Source organism: Dermacentor albipictus, chromosome 7 (assembly GCF_038994185.2).
Source record: "Dermacentor albipictus isolate Rhodes 1998 colony chromosome 7, USDA_Dalb.pri_finalv2, whole genome shotgun sequence".
NCBI classification, from domain to species: Eukaryota; Metazoa; Arthropoda; class Arachnida; order Ixodida; family Ixodidae; genus Dermacentor; species Dermacentor albipictus.
The window spans coordinates 109,535,027-109,547,525 of NC_091827.1; positions in this window are offsets into that span (position 1 = coordinate 109,535,027).

A 12,499-nucleotide genomic window follows, 5' to 3' on the forward strand; every position below is an offset into this window, starting at 1 on the left:
CCTACCCTAATACAAATAACCTGGGAGTGCACTAAGCACCCTCACAGGCCAAATACCAGTAGGACAATGGAGCAGTGGGAGGCACAGCTCGCCCGCTCTGACCTGGCAGGACAAAAGTCCTTAATTAGCCAGGTAAGGCAGGCGGCAGAGGCCAGTGGGGCCCTGGACTGAGAGGCTCCGACCACCCCTCCTTCAAATCTTTACAACTGCAATAAAGTTTCTCTCTCTCTCTGTCTCTGTATGGCGAAAACAGCTGCCAGGCATTCCTGTTCCGTAACCGTATAATTGCGTTCAGATTTGCTCAGGCAACGGCTGGCATATGCGACATGTTCTGCGCCACTGTGACGTTGTGCAAGCACCGCTCCTATCCCAATTCCACTAGCATCAGTGTGAACTTCAGTCGGGCAAGATGGATCGAAGTGACGCAAGAGGGGTGCTAACGTTTGTATAAACTTCAGTTGAGAGAATGATGCGTTACACTCTGGTATCCAATTGAAGGATGCATTTTGCCGCAAAATACTTGTCAACGGGTAAACGATGTCGGCAAACCGGGGAACAAAACGACGAAAATACGAACATAGGCCAATGTATGAGCGGAGTTCTCGTGCTGACTGCGGTGGCTTGAAGGAGCTGACCGCTTCAATCTTACGAGGATCGTGTCTGACGCCATCCTTGTCGACTAAGTGCCCCAGGAACAGTGTTTGACGTTCGCTAAACCGACATTTTTTTTAGTTTAGAACCAGTCAAGCTTTCTCGATGCAGTCGAGAACAATGCTGAGGTGTTCGTTATGTTCTTCAAACGTGCGGCCAAAGATTGCAACATCATCGAGGTAATACATGCAATACATGCATATCTCCCACTTTAGACCACGTAGTACTGTGTCCATGAATTTTTAGAAGGTGGGAGGAGCATTGCACAGGCCAAAAGGCATAACATTAAATTCGAATAGGCCATCTGGCATCACGAAAGCGGTCTTTTCCTTTTCGGCAGAGTCCATAGGTATTTGCTAATACCCCGATCCCAAATCAAGTGTTGGGAAGTAAGAAGCAGCGTGTAAAAAATCAATGACGTCATCGATTCGCGGTAGTGGATCGACATCTTTCTTCGTCACTGCGTTTAGATGTCTGTATCCACGCAGAATCTCCAGGAGCCATATTTTTGTCGGACCAGGATTACTGGTGCTGCCCATGGAATAGACGACTCTTGAACGACACCTTTGCTTATCATCTCCTTGACTTGCTCTGCAACAACTTTGCGCTCGGAGGATGACACTCGGTAGGGCTCTGGCGGATGGGGTGTGCAGAGCAGGTATCTATTTTGTGACGAGCGCGGGACGACGGTAAATGAAGGGGTGCATCTTCATGCGTGAAGTCGAATGCAGACTCATGCCTGGCAAGGACATGTACCAGTGCTTGCCGTTTCGATGTACTGAGAGCTTTGCCGATCATGCCAAGCATTAGCTCTTGAGAATTGCAATTGTCGCAAGGAGAGCAAGCTGTAGAGGCGTCCGTAGTTAGTGCCGCTATTGAGCTACACGCGGCTTTATCGAAGAGAGCGATTTTCATACCGCGGGGAAGGACAACCACCATGGCAGAACAGTTCAGCGTCCACAATGTGGCGACTCCTTTCATCATGCACACGACAGAGCAGGGCACAAATATATCTTTATAGCACAGTTTATGCGGAGAGGCCTAACTACAAGGTCAACACATTCAGCGTTAACAGTAGTTGCAGAAACACGAACGGGCGTCAGGCACCACGATGGTGCAATCACTTCATCAAGAACACTGAGCGTGTCTGTGTCCCTGTCTTCGCCACGCGAGCTTTGTTCGGAATGTGCTGATATAAATAAGTTGTTCAATGATATTTCGCCACAACCACAGCCCACGGAAGCGCCGCATTGTTCAAGAAAATCGATACTAAGAATAACATCGTGCGAACAACGAGAAAGAAGAAGGAATTCCGACAAAAGAACTTTCCCAGCCAATAGAACACTCACAGCACAAACACCAAGGGGATGAAGCCACTCGCCGCCTACTTCACGAAAGGTAATACCGTCGTTCCCCGAAAACATAACTTTGTGGCCTAGACGGTTTTTGAAAGTAAGGCTCATCACAGACACAGTCGCCCCAGTATATACTAAGGCCATGATCGCTATTCTGTCAATCGAGACATTCACTTTGCTTTTGAGCATCACAACAGTCAGAGGTATTTGTTGCAAAAACCGTCCGCGACCTCACGTTCATTGGCCGCGGGTGCTAGTTTCCCGGCGGCGGTGACGAAGAACGGCGCCGAGGAGACGGAGAGCGACGGGGACGGTTATTTGGTGGCGTCAAACTCCGCTCAGAAGCTGGCGAATCGCTGCGTCTGGTCTCGTGTGAGAAGTGGTCCATTGGAAGAAAATCAGTCGTCCGCAAGTCTTATGAAGTACGGGTTCTGGGTGGCGAGGACATCGGTGGTGTCCTTCGTGATTGACAGCCTTCGTGACAATACCGAGCTATATGGCCTGTGGAACCGCAGTTATAGCGCACCGGAGGGTTGCGGTTCACAGCATCTTCCTGGAAACGAATGCTAGGCTGCTGTGGGCGGCAAGAAAGTTCGTTGTCATGTGGATAACGTGTCTCTGCTGCTCGTTGAAATCAGTTATATTTTTCTTAAGTCACGTCGTCGTAGTAGGGTCGGTGCTGTTGTTGTCGCGGCCTGACAAAAATCACAGGGCCTCGGAGGTAAAAATGCGGCTGCTCTCGTTGTGGCCGAGCGTCATAAGTAGGGACTCTGTCGTAGAGACGTGGCTGCTGTCGGGGCGAGAGTTCATAATCCTCAGTGACCCTCGCCACAGAATACGGGGAGAAGGATGGCATATTTGGTTCGAAATCTGGTGGTAGGTGGAAGCTATTGTCGCGGCACTGCACGACTGAGGCAGGGAAAGAAGAAGTAGAGTGTGTGCGCGTGATCTCGTGGTACTCTGCGCTGGCTGGGCATGGCCTGTAGCTTCCATCTCGGACCTCGTTTCACCTTGTAAATAAACATCATTCGTAACATCTTTGGTGGAGGTGCGGGGTAAATCTTGGACGATACTGGACGACCCAGCTCTACCAACTGTCCGACGGAGTAGACGCTTGGCCGGTTTACGACCACAAGCAGCGGACATGGCCGATTCCGGAGAAGGCAATGACGACCCCACCTGCGGTGGACCAGACAGCAATCACGGAGATCAGGCTGGCTACTCGACACCGCTGCGGGAGCCACCCACCTTTTCGGGGAAGGCGAACGAAGACGTCGACGACTGGCTTAAACACTACAACAGAGTGAGTCGCCACAACCACTGGAGCACTACGAAGCAGCTCGATAACGTGGTTTCTTTTCTCGCTGGAACCGCGCTCCTCTGGTTTGAAAAACACGAGAGCGTTCTGACAAGCTGGGATAATTTTGTAGAAGAATTCACCTGTGCTTCGGGTACCCGATCTCTAAGAAAAAGAAGACAGCAGACACTTTCCCGACGAGCTCAATTACCTGGCGAAACGTGTACAACGTACATAGAGGCTGTTCTGAAATTATGCGGAATCGTCAGCGCTACCATGACAGAAAGACAAAGTAGGACATATGCTTAAAGGAATCGCTGAAGATGTTTAAAATTTTCTTATAACGAAGGAAGATCACAGTACACCGCCTGATCTGAGGAAACACTGCCGGGCGTTTGAAGCGCTGAAAATGAGAAGGATTGGGCCAAAGTTTGGACGCTTGGACAATGTTACTACTGTTGCAAGTGTGCCCGTCCCAACCCACGACGCAATCTCCTCGGTGATTCGGCAAGTGGTTAAAGAAGAGCTTGAACACCTTAAAGTTGTTTACCACGCTCATATGTGCCATCAGTGTGCATTTGATCATCGCTGTCGTGTGCCACCAGCCACCTGGGCACCTCAGAGTTACCGAGAACTTCGCAGGACCTATGCTGATCGTACGGAGAGCAGCAACTTGCCACCGCAACCGACAAGTCTCGGACGCCGACAAGATGCACCACAACGATTTGTTCCGCGGACACTTCCCTCCTACAACGAGCCCGAGAGTCCGTTTCCATCCATGACGCCAATGTCACCCGCATTTGCTACAGCTGCGGTGTGCCTGGACACATTGCCGGACACATGCCTATCTATTGCCACCGCCGCCAGGAGCGTGCTCCACGGTTTAAATCTTACACACCCCGCGTGCCCGCTGACGAGCCCTGGCCGTATACCAGTTCCTTCCAGCGGCTGCAGCCGGGACGCGCGAAGCGCTGTGACTCCCCCGTTTCCGATCGCAGCCTCACACCACCACCAGCACGACAACGACGCTCTCCATCACCTCGTCATCGCTCGTTATCAGCATCGCCGCTGGGAAACTAGCTGGTGCGACCGACGGGGGTGAGACCGAAATATGTTCATCTTGATCAAGACCCCCTTGTGTAAAATTGTTTAAAAACAAAGTGTGCGTTCTAGTTGACAATGTGAGTGCTTCTGCTTTAGTTGACACCGGGGCGGCAGTTTCTGTTATGAGCCTGTCCTTCAAAAATCGTCTTGAACAAAAAGTTATGTTTTCTTGGGATCGAAACGCTACTTTTCGTGGAGTTGGCGGGGAAATGTTACGCCCACTTGGGGTCTGTTCTGTTTCAGTTACGATAGGGGGCCAGACATTTCGAAGTGAATTTACTTTGCTTGAACGTAGAACGCATGACATTATTTTAGGAATTGATTTATTGCGTGACTGGGGGGCAACTTTGGATTGTGGAAGTGGCATGATTTCTCTTCGCCGCGACGCGCGAACTTCAATGACAGGTAACACCAGTGATGCCGCCGACGTTCTCGCCGTGTCACAAGATGTGTGTTTGCCCCCTCAGGCTGCAATGTTTGTACCTGTGAATACCTCTCGCCCTCATACAGGTTCTTGTTGTGGTTTAGCCGAGCCCGATTATAACAATGCGCTCAAGAAAAATGCGATAGTTCCTCGCTCCCTCGTTGTCACCACTGATGGTTGTGCTCGTTTGTGGACAATGAACGTTTCAACCGAACCCATACCATTGCCGCTAGGACTTAAACTGGCAAGTTTTGATGAACAAGCCATTGTCAGCGTCGGGACGGTCGAAATGTCAACCGCAAAAAAAAAAAAATCCAATCCCGATTCCAACCATGATAATTCTGCTGACATTAAGCGCATGATTAACAAGTCGCTGTCTTCTAGTGAGCAGTGTCTGCTGGAAGCTGTGCTCGCTCGGTACGCCACAGTGTTCGATTTTGCTCAAAGCCAACGAGCGTCCCATACACCACCGGCGTCTCGTATGCAACACCACATCCATACAGGGCAAGCAACGCCAATTCGTGAGAACCCCTACCACGTTTCACCTTCCGAGAGAAAAGTCATCGCCGAGCAGGTTGAAGAAATGTTACAGAAAGGAGTGATCCAGGAATCATGTAGCCCTTGGGCTGCTCTTGTGATCGTAGTGAAGAAAAGGGACAACTCATGGAGATTCTGTGTGGACAATCGCCGCCTAAACATCGTCACAAAGAAAGACATGTGCCCCCTACCGCGAATAGATGACGCCGTCGACTGCCTCCACTACGCGTCGTATTTCACTTCTGTTGATTTACGTTCAGGATACTGGCAAATTCCCATGCACCCCTCAGACAAGGAGAAGACGGCCTTCGTGACACCTGACGGTTTCTTTGAGTTCAACGTTATGACCTTTGGCATATGCAACGCTCCAGCGACATTCGAGCGATTTATGGATACCGTGCTCCGCGGACTCAAATGAGAAATTTGCATGTGCTATTTAGGCGACGTCATTATCTACGGCCGGACATTTCACGAGCACAATCAGCGCCTGTCGATCGTTCTTGACTGTATCCAGTAAGCTGGCCTTATTTTAAATTCAAAGAAATGTCATGTCGCTGAGCGTCAAGCCCTCGTACTAGGCTTTCTGGTCGACAGAGACGGCATACGACCACACCCTGAAAAGATAGCAGTGGTTCGCGACTTCCAACAGCCATAAACGGTGAAAGATCTGCGAAGCTTTTTGGGCCTTTGCTAATATTTCCGGCGCTTTATCAAGAATTTCGCGCAGCTTGCCATTCCCCTCGCGTCTCTCCTTCACAAAGACACCTCAAACTTGTGGACTGCTGACTGCGAGTCGGCGTTTCAACAGCTGAAATTTTTGTTGACTTCTGGACCGGTACTGCGGCATTTTGATCCGGAGGCGTCAATTGAGCTGCACACTGACGCCAGCGGTGCGGGTGTTGGCGCTGTGCTTGTTCAGCTCTGCGATGGCCGTGAGCATGTCATGGCCTACGCTAGTCGGACACTTACAAAAGCGGAGACAAACTACACCGTTACTGAAGTCGAGTGCCTAGCAGTCGTACTTGCCATTCAGAAGTTCCGTCCGTATCTACATGGCCGCGCATTCACGATAGTGACTGACCATCATTCACTCTGTTGGCTGGTTGGGCTGCGTGACCCGTTTGGTCGGTTGGCCCTCTGGGCTTTGCGCCTTTAAGAGTACAGCTTTTCCGTTAAATACAAGAGCGGACGCTGTAACACGGATGCTGATTGCCCATCCCGTCTCCCTTCGCCGCATACTAAAGCTGAGGATGATGACTTCGATGACTACCTAGTTTCCATCTCATCCGACTTTCCGGACCTGCGTACGTTCGAGAGCGAGCAACGTTGCGACCCTAATTTGAAATCCGCACGGGCAGCTGCACGTGAACCAGCAGGAACAACACCGTTTACCTTTCGTAATGGCTTGCTGTACAAAAAATAAATTACTCGGCTGATGGTCCCCCATTGTTTCTAGTTGTGCCCGAAAACCTGCGCCCTGCTGTCCTTCGTTCCATGCATGACGATATCACGTCCGGGCACCTTGGCTTTGCACGCACACTTCACCGACTTAGATATTTTTCTGGCCCAAGCTCTGGAAAACAACGAAACAGTATGTCGCCAGCTGTACTGTTTGCCAGCGCCACAAGCAAACGACGACGGCCCCAGCAGGCTATTTACAACGAGTTAAGCCACCGACGTTACCCTTTGAAAAAGTAGGCATCGGCTTGCTTGGCCCGCTCCCAAAGACGTCAGCTGGCTACCGCTGGATTATAGTATGCATAGATTATCTTACTCGCTACACGGAAACGGCGGCACTTCCATCTGCCACTGCAGCAGATGCCTCTTCATTTTTGTTGCATCACGTCATACTCCGTCATTGCGCTCCCCGCGTTGTCATCAGTGACCATGGACGGCAATTCACCGCCGACGTCGTTGAAGAACTTTTGCGGCTTTTTGGTTCTGCATATTGTCATTCCACTCCTTACCACCCGCAGACCAATGGCCTCACGGAGCGGACGAATCGAACGCTTACCAACATGTTATCAATGCATGTCGCTGCTGACCAGAAGAATTGGGACGCCGTCTTACATTTTGTAACATACAGCACAAAGTTACTGGATATGCGCCGTTCTTTTTGCTGTACGCACGCCCTCCCCAGAGCTTTCTGGACACTATTCTACATTTATCGTGCCAAGACGATCCTTCCATCGCCCAAACTCTGTTTCGTGCTGAGGAAGCACGTCGACTGGCGCATCTTAGGATTTGGTCCTCACAAGGCCACAGCAAGATTCGCTATGATGCGCGGCACATACCCGTCAGCTTTACTCCCGGTGATTATGTTTGGTTGTGGACACCTGTTCGCAAAAAGGGATTGTACCGCAAGTTTCTCGTTACTTACACCGGACCATTCGGTATAGTCAGTCGCTTGAGTGATGTGAACTATGTCGTCGCTAAAGTGACGGCAAGTAATCGGCGTTCACGTGCGACGCAAGTTGCTCAGCAGTGCCATCACCGGTCCCTTTAACTCGCACAGCGAGCTTCGTCTCCCCCGGAGAAAATGTCGCAGCACAGCACGACTGAGGCAGAGAAAGAAGTAGAGTGTGCGCGCATGATCTCGTGGTACTCTGCGCCGGCTGGGCCTGGCCTGTAGCTTCCATCTCGGACCTCGTTTCACCTTTTAAATAAACATCATTCGTAACACTATGAATGCCTGGATGTGTAACTTGCGCGTGCAGGCTGAGCTCCTCCCGAACTATTTGTCGGATCATTGATGCCAGATCGAGGGGCTGGTTGCTGTCCACGCTTGCAACTGTCGTCACATTGGCTAGCCTGCGAAACTTCGGTGTAATGCGCCTCGTCTTTAGTTGCTCGAAAGTACGACAGTGCCGAATGATGTCACTGACGGAAGCCAGGTTGTCTTTTCCGATGACGAAATTATAAACATCTTCAGCAATTCCTTTCAGGATGTGCCCGACTTCGTCTTCCTCAGACATTCCAGAGTCCACCATCCTACACAGTTTCATTGCCGGCTCAATGTAGGTCGTACAGGTATCGCCTGGCACTTGCGCACGTTGCAGTAGCGCCTGTTCTGCCCTTTTCTTTTTGCTCGCGAAGTCGCTGAATCGCTCTTTGATTTCCGAAACAAATCTTCCCCATGTTGTGAACGTTGCCTCGTGATTGCCGAACTACAACAATGGAGTATCTGTTAGAAAGAACACGACGTTCGAAAGCTGAGAAGCGCTGTTCCACTTGTTGGCAGCACTCACCCGGTGATAGTGGATGAGCTATTTCTCGACGTCTTCGTCCGATCTTCCGGCGAAGGGACGCGCATCTTTCAGTTGTAGAACGGAAGTGGTTGGCGCAGCAGGTGGAATGGGCCGTTTTGCGTCTGCGTCGTGGGACATATTCAACTCCGGTAGATTGATCGGTGGGAGTCCAGCAAGGCGACGGCTCCATCGAAGAACTTCTGGTTCAGCCTCCGTCTTCGGGTGTCGATTACCCCGCACCTTTCACCACAACTGTTAAGAAGAGTTGCAACGAAATGGCTTTATTTACAGGAAATGGACGATGTTAGAAATGTGGCCGCGGCAGCCAGTTCAGATGAACAGGAGCGATGTACAGCTGAAGGCGTAGAGTCACTGCAAAATAGAGGTGCGCCTTTTGCTCCAAAATTGCCTGTCACATTCACTGTTAACTACTTGAAGAGCAAAGATCTTAACCTATTAGTTGGAGACAAAGAGGGCGGCTTTGTTGTGATGCCAAAAGGCCTGTTTCTACAGAAGGCAAATGAGGCTATCGCAAAAAACTTTGTCCCAGTGAATGTGTCGTTAGCTAAAGTGAAGAAAAAGGCTATTGCTTTATGTGAAGAGCTCAACCTAGAAAAATTAAGAAAGAGCATCAACGCTGCTGACATTTTGTCTTTAAGTGTTTTCTTCACTGTAAAGACTCACAAGGAATCTGTTCCATTCAGGGCTATTGTCACTGAGTAGGGCTCTTGGCAGGGCATCTTGTCAAGGTATCTGCAGAAGCACCTTAGTACCATTCCGTTAGAAGACCCTTTCCTGGTAAAAAATTCTACAGAGGTTATCGAATATTTTTCTGGCTGTGAAACCTCGTGTCAAAAGAGGTTTGCATTTTCTATCGATGTAGAAGATTTGTTTTACTCATTGCCTCATCCTGAGCCTTTCAGCGCGGTTAGAAGCCACGTTGAAGACATGGCACCAGTGGCCTTCCAAAACATGACTGGGTTATCAACCGACAAATGTTTTACGACTAATTTGCTTTTATCTCTCATCCACCATTATCACTTCTAATGACAGCTGTTTTATCCAAAAAGAAGGAGTGTGCATCGGCTCTTGCCTAGCTCCACTTTTAAGTGATATTTTTTTAGCAAGTATTGACAAGCGCATTCAAGCGTCCCTTTACAACGCAGGCGGGCAGAAAGTTTTTAGATATGACGACGATTACCTTGTGGTAATGAATACGACTGATGCTCAGGATAAAGACAATAGTATAAACAACATTCTCGATATTTTTGCTAGAAACGCCTTTGGAATGACGTTCACGCACGAACTGCCGCAAGATAGTCGCATCCAGTACCTCGACTTGTGTCTGATTTTTCATGGAGCGCGCGTGTGCTGGCAGTACAAGCCATGGTCGAAAAAACAAATTCTGAATTATCAATCGGCCCACTCCAAGCTGGTAAAAAGAGCTATAGCAAAAAACTGCATCCGCTCTGCTCTAGACAAGCCATGTGAACATCAAGTTCGTGACAGCGTCGACGCCCAGCTAAGGCGTCTGGAGATGGCTGGGTTCCACGGAGAAATTGTGGCCTCGGTGGTAGAGAGCCAGATTCGCGAGGCAAAAGCTGGTGGGAGGCGCAGGCTGAAAAAAGACGCACGCCCGCAAAAGCGCCCTGTCGTAGTGCCCTATTGGCACCAGGTGTCTCACCGCCTCAAGAAGGTTGGCGACAGGTGCGGGGTGCGTGTTCTGTTTTCAGCACCGGAAAAGCTGGGACGAATGTGTCGCCTTGTAAACCAATCCCAGAAGAAACCAGCGTGCAAAATTAAGCACACCAAAGCCCTCGTTGAATGTGACGTCGGCGTTGTGTACAGTATTCCCCTCGCCTGTGGGAAATGCTATATCGGCCAAACCGGGCGCTGTCTGAATGAACGCTTGCTAGAGCATCGCAGGAATGCTGCATCACTAAGTGGCGCTGGTCATTTAGCCGACCACATACGCCGTTGCTCGCACAAGCCAGCATGCGAGGCTTTTTTCGAACGAACACGCGTGTTGCGCAAATATAGCGATAAGAAACACCGGGAAATATTTGAAGCGTGTTGTATCTCCAATGTAAATGAGAACTGTGTCAGTGCTCCTTCTGTTGCACTCGGGACAAAAGAAATTGATTATCTCAGGGCAAACGGATATGTCGAATCAGCTAGGCAGGGCGGGACATGAACAAGATTGTACTGAGTGACGTAAATAGAAGAGAGAAAAAAAAGAGGGAAAAGTTTCTCTTTTTATTTTTTGACACCTGTGATGACCTTTGCCTAGACCAAGGAAATATTTTGTGTGGTCCTGCGCAGTAGCAGTCCCCCACCCCTCCCCCTGTGTACATAGAGCCCTGTTTCCAATGAATAAAACTCAGTTGAAGTCCGGCGTTAGTGTTGTCTTTCTCGCCTCGTCCTTGTTGAAATGTGCGCTGGAACTATGTTTCACAATGCTAATCATAACCAACTAGCCCAGCTGTCCATACTTAGCTTTGCTGTAGTCGCATTACCTGGGCCCAATGACAACAGCAAGACCAACCCCCTAACCTCAAACTCACCATTACAAAGGACATGTACCTCCTCCCACCGATAGACGACATTGGATCAGCTCTTCACTGCTATATAGCTGTCGTCGATGGATCTCACGAATGGCTACTGGCAAATAGAAGTCGATGAGAGGGATCGCTAAAATACTGCCTTCATTACACTGGATGTCCTCGGTGAGTTCAAGGCCCCGCAATTCGGACTGTTCTCGCCGCCTGCAGCGTTGCCGCGTGTGTCTAAACAGAGCTTTCTCGTCTACTTAGATGACGTTGTCGCCTTCGCCGCGAATTTCTACGTTCTCTTTAGACGTCTTGGGACAGTACTAGAGGCCATCAAGTCGTCAAGGCTCACTTTGAAGTAGGAAAAGTGCGGCTACACTTACGACGAGCTCCTGTTCATGGGCCACGTCATAAGAAAATATGGAATCTGCCCTGATTCGCAAACAAAAAGAACACCTGCCATCTCTAAATTTGCAAAATCCACCAAGAAAAAGGGAATGCGCAGATTCCTTGATTTGTGTGTCTATTACAGGCGCTTCGTCAATAACTGTTCGCACATCGACGGGGCATTAACGTTGCTCACAAATTCAGACGTCGATATTAAGTGGTAAGCGCCACGAGCCGAAGCCTTCGAAGAGCTTAAACAGCGCCTGCCATCACCATCAGTGCTCGCCCACTTCGGCGAAGACGCCCACGCCGAAATCCACACCGACGCAAGTAGTCAAGGCCTCGGTGCCATGGTAGTTAAACCAAAGACGCATTTGAGAAGGTCATTCTTTACGCTAGCCGGTCGGTGTCGAATGCGGTAGCCAGTTATTCTACGACGGAAAAATGGTCTTGCCTTCGTTTGGGCTCCCAAGAAATTCCACCCTTACCTATATGGCAGGCCCTCCAAAGTCATAAGCGACCATCAAGCCTCGTGTTAGCTGGCAAATTTGAAGGACCCTTCAGGAGGCCTAATAGAGGAATTCGACATCCCCGTCGTCTGCAAGTCTACACGAAAGCACTCTGATACCGACAGTCAATGATGCGCCCCCATTGACTCGCCGGTGCAAGGCGACGAGGAAGACAACGCTTTCCTAATAACAGTAGGCACGGAATACTTCACTGAACAGCAACGCGAAGACCCGGGGCTAAAAACCTTGTCTGGTATTTGGCAGGCAACACTGACATTGTCCCTGGGACATTTAGGCGATGATTGTTTACCGTTTCGCTGCAGAAAAATCTACTGGCAATGAAGAACTTCTCACCCGTCTGTGCCAGCTACCTTCTTTTTCCCTCAGCAGTATACGCCCGGAGGAAATGTCGCCCTACATGACGATCCGACAACTGGG